The sequence below is a fragment of the Meriones unguiculatus genome, chromosome X (assembly GCF_030254825.1).
Source record: "Meriones unguiculatus strain TT.TT164.6M chromosome X, Bangor_MerUng_6.1, whole genome shotgun sequence".
Taxonomy (NCBI): domain Eukaryota; kingdom Metazoa; phylum Chordata; class Mammalia; order Rodentia; family Muridae; genus Meriones; species Meriones unguiculatus.
In genome coordinates this window covers 66,453,225-66,458,305 of record NC_083369.1, presented here as the reverse complement: position 1 = coordinate 66,458,305, position 5,081 = coordinate 66,453,225, and positions in this window count along the sequence as shown.

The following is a 5,081-nucleotide window of genomic DNA, read 5'->3' as shown; positions in this document are numbered from 1 at the left end:
TGTAAGATAATGTATGACCCTATTGTTTTATGCAGGACTTTTGTAGAACACTCTCCTACTATTCTTGGGGAAAGAAAATACCTTTACTGGAGTTTAGGGCCATTGCTAGCAAATCATGGGTTATTACCATGTTGTGTTGAAATTTTGCAATGAAATCCATGCACATTGCCTCTAAAACAGCCTTTCATTGTGCGTGACTGTAATGGCTGGCCACTCTCATATCTGCCAGGTGCATATGTTTCCAATGGGTTGTGCTTGGAGCTTTCAAGATAACAAAGATACTTGGAGGTCTACAGTAAAGAGTCTGAACTAGGAGTGTTTGTTATTGCTATAACCAAATTTCTTTCAATGGGCAACTTAAAAGAGAGAAAGCTTATTTAGGTTCACAGCGAAAGGATACAGTCCATTTTGGTGGAGAAGGCTTAGCAGAAGTGGCTCCTGGTTGTGACAGCAGGAGCCTGAAGCTGCATTCTCACATCTCAGCAATGCAAGAAGCAGAGATGAAATAGGATGTTGGGGTTTGCTCAAACCTCAGGTCCCACTCTCCAACTTACCCAGTCATTAATACAGCTGGGTTCTACCTTCTAAATGTTCTGTAACCTTCCCAATATCACCAGCGTGGGTGACAAATGTCAACATACATGGGCTTGGACAGTCATAACAGAAGAAAATGCACTATCAAATGTGGTGCCAATTTAGGGACACAACTAAATGACATACTGCAGTGTCTTCCAAACTGTTCCTCCTCTTCCACTCTGAGGCTGTAATTGGATCTCCTCAGTCCCCTCCAAGCAGAGCTCATTCTTTTTAAGTATGTTTGTTAGTCCCTCATGTAAGAGCATTTGCATACCATGATACAGTTAAATTTCAGCCATAGGCACAATTTATACTCAGAATGGGACCTCTTAAGTTGACCATTAAGTCTTTTTCACAGGCGAAGAGCAAACAATTATGTTTGTTTGTTTGTTTGTTTTTCTGTAGCAAAAATAACAATGTTCTTCAAAACCAGAATGCATTTGAAGGCTCAGCCCTGTTAACACATACATCCTCACTCTTGATAAAGTCTATGCCTATTTTTTATAGCCATCAACAGGAATTTTCCAGAGAGTAAGGGGACCTAGCAAGAACACATCATCTTGAGACAATGTGATGGCACATACCTGTAATTCCAGCACTTAGGGAGCTGAGGCACTAAGGTCCTCATTTTAAGGCTAGCCTAAAGTAGATAGTTGAAGGACAGCCTTGTCTACAACAACACTGATACAAACACACACACACACACACAAAAGCAAAACAGAAAAAAGTCTATCTCAATTATTTTAAGGCAAATGGAGAGTTTTCTAAAAAGAGATTCTGTGAAGAGAGGGAAATCACTGAGGTGAGTAAAAGAAGATTTATTTTATCAAAAAACATGGGTGCATGTAATATATACATATATATGTGTAAGGATACATATAATTTAAATTTTTGCATACTGTTGCTGTGCTTTGAACTTTGGGACACAGTATCCCAAATTATCATGCTCAGTCGTCATTGTATAGGAATTAACAACCATATTGATCTAGAAATATTAAAGTTATTTTTCCCATTTGTACAGGGGTTAGTACACTGTTAAAATCTGTAAGGTCTTATCTACATAGTTGTGATAACTAACAAAGTATTCTATAACTAAAAACCCCCTCTTTTAGCTCCACTAAACACTAGAGCTAGAACTCCAAAGCATTTCTAAATATAGACATTGGCATTGAGTCAAGTGCTCTAAGAGTTTAAAACAGTTAGTAATTTTGCAATTGGGGCCAGTGAAATGACAGAGCAAAGAACCAATTCCTTTGGGTTGTCCTCTGACTGTGAGACAGGCCGCTTTACACACATATACAACAAATGAAACATCTAGTGCTTGACCAAACTATAGTCTTATCTTTATCCTTATCTCCATAGCTGTTAGAATATAGGTGAAAATAATGTACAAATGTGTTTCTTAAGTGTCAGGAACAATTAGTGGAGTCCAAGTGAGGGGTAAATTACTCCAGGAAATACCAGGAAAGTAACAACTGGAAGGAGAAGATAGAGATCAACACTGCAACAGAGCACTATGAACACTGTTATTATCACTCATAAGACCTGATTGTGAACCACATTTACAATAGGTGATATTCGGGTTGAGAGGACATGGTTCCATGGTTCTTTTACTTTGCAATGCCTAGTTAGAGTTAACTACCTAGATAAATCAAGTTTGTAGAGGTTGCTTTTTTGTGTGTTTGTTTTTGTAAAAAGAGAATAATTTTCATGTTAAAAAGGCAGAGAGTATAGCAATTGAAAGTGAAAATTGTAGGTTTATAATGATCTGATTTTAAACACCGTCTCTACTACATGGAGAAAAACACTATAATCCATTTTCTGTGTGACCCCACAAAATTTCTGAGCTCATAGAAGAGAGAAGAAATTTCCGCTTAACATTTCTTTTTAAAATACATTTTTAAGTACCCCCAACTCTACCCTTTCTATACTTTCTAATCCCCCAACTTCAGGTTCACCCTATCAACTTCATATTCTTGATCTTTTTAAATAACACACAGAGTCCAATTAGTTCTGTTAATACAGACATGGGTATAAGGCTATCCACTGAAACATGGACAACATTGTGAGTCCCTCTACCATCCATTATGAAAAACTGACAGGCTTGATGTTGTGTGAGATAATGACTCTAATTATCCTGTCATATCCAAAGATGCTATTTCGAAACAGTTCAGCCAACCTCTACCTCTGATAATCTTTTTGCTCTGTCTTCCACAATGTTACCTGAGCAGCAGTTTAAGGTTATGTATTCCAATATTGTTTATGTGTGTACTTTTAAGTGTGTGCATGCCTGTTTGTCTCAGTGTGTGCTTTGTGTGGGAGTGTGGGAGTGTTAACTTCCATCCACTGAGACAAACAAACAAAAAGCTTCTCTGCTGAGGTCTGAGAGTTATATTGATTCATGAACATAATGATAAGTGTTTGAAGGTAGTTTGATAGTATGTTCATTTAAGCAAACAAATAGTAGTATATTCTCCTCTAGGGACTATTAGCTCCTCAACCATGAGTTCTTGGCCAGATTTACAGTACAAAGCATGAGTTCTGTTCTGTGGAGTGGGCTTTAAATCCAATCACAGAGTGGTTGTTTATGACCATGCACATCCACTCCTCTATTGCATCAATGAATCTTACTCAGCTATTAACACTGTGAGCTTCAATAACTCCCAGTCTGGAATAATACACTCTGTGGTGCAATTGTGACATAACCAGTATGGGACAACTTCCTTTTTCTTCAAATATAACTGTTAGAAAGAAGCAGTTGTCCAGTCAGAGACTATAACTTACTGTCCCCTTTGGTTACTATCAATAGAACAGAATCATTGGCCCTATAATACAGTAATGGTATAATTGGAATCAGCCAGTATTCATGAAAGACAGCCATAGAAGAAAGTCACCTGTAATTAAGTACACCACACTGGACTATCATATGAGTCAGAAAAAAAAAAAACTTTTATTTTATTAATTCACTGAAATTTATAGACTTGTGTTGGGGGTTGGTCTGATGTTTGTATTCTGTTAATTATTGGTCTTCAAGATCTGGTTATTGTTTGGATAAATCTATTCTTGTTGTGTAAACCTGCCTAAGACATTGATTGATTAAAAGCCTAATGCCTGGGCAGGGCAGAATGGGGTAGGTGTGGTTAAGACTCTTAGGTTTGGGGTTCAAGAGAATTATAAGAAACAGATGGATGGGAAGAGAAGAGAGAGGAGAACACCACAATTGGGCTAGTATGGAGAAGAAACCATATTGGCTGGAAGAAAGGACTCCAATGAGGGTGTGGATGGAAAAAACACCAAGATGAAAAATATAAAGAAATACCTTGGAGAAAGAAAAGATAAAAAGGGGAAGGGCCTCCCATTAATGTCAACAAGCCCTGGCATAGCAAGTTACAGTAAGACTAGGAGGATCTTCTCCTCTTGAGGCTAAATGAAGTAGGAGGAAAGGATCTCACAGAGTCAGAGACAGCCCCTGCCCCTGTTGTTAGGACTGAATTATTCTTTATAACATTCTGTTTTCTTAAATATTAGCTTTTTAGTTGTCATAAACATAAGTCATTGAAGAAAGAGCCTAGAAATAATGTGTCCTGATTATCTGGCTATGGACTGGAATCAAACCTCTGGATATTTTCCTGGTGGTGCTGGTGGAATTTTCAAAGTGGAAAAGATAGTTGTGCAACTGAACCCGAAGGAGACAAAAAAGCAAAGAGGCTTGATTAGGAATGCAATGCAACATTTTCCTTCTCAAATTGTTAATGAACAATGAAATTTGCAGAAAGCCAGAAACCCTTTCTCCTCCTGGTTACTCTGTAGTTCTTCAGGAATTACTTTTTTTTTTTTTTTTTGCAAGAATGTCATTTGTGGAAGAGAAACTATAGTTTTTAATTAAAGCATCATGAGCTGACAACACCCCAGGCAGCTTTATTTTAGAATAATGGCTGATACAATGCTGCCCTCTAGCAATGGCTCTGACTGGGCCTGAGCCTCAGTGGTCCTCTCCCCAGGCCACTTGGACTCCTCCAGAGACCAAGTTCAAACAGAAAAGGATGTGTCACCTAGATTGAGTCCCTAATGAGAATCTAACAATGGTAAGTTAACTGAGACTCAGAATAGCAAAGTAACTTCCTCGAAGTCACACAACTTGACACTGGTAAACCCAGAGTCTCATCTTGGTTTATTCTCATCCCATTGATTCTATGCCCCTGCTCCCATGTTCTCTCTCTCGTCAATTTTCTGTGATCAGGATGTGGAAAGTCTGAGTAATGTCAGGAAAAGGAAGAGTCACTGAATTATGTCAGGAAAAGGAAGAGTCACTGAATTACTACTACAGTAGTAAATCATTTGTTTAGCTTATTTGACGTTTTAATGAGAGAAAGAAGAATACACAAAAGAGTGACCGTAAATTCCAGGAAATTCTATTGTTGGATGGGATTTTTGGATGTGCAGCAAACCCCACCATGCAAGTTTGCACTCATCTTGTTTGTAAGCAGCCATAGTTGTACATTAAT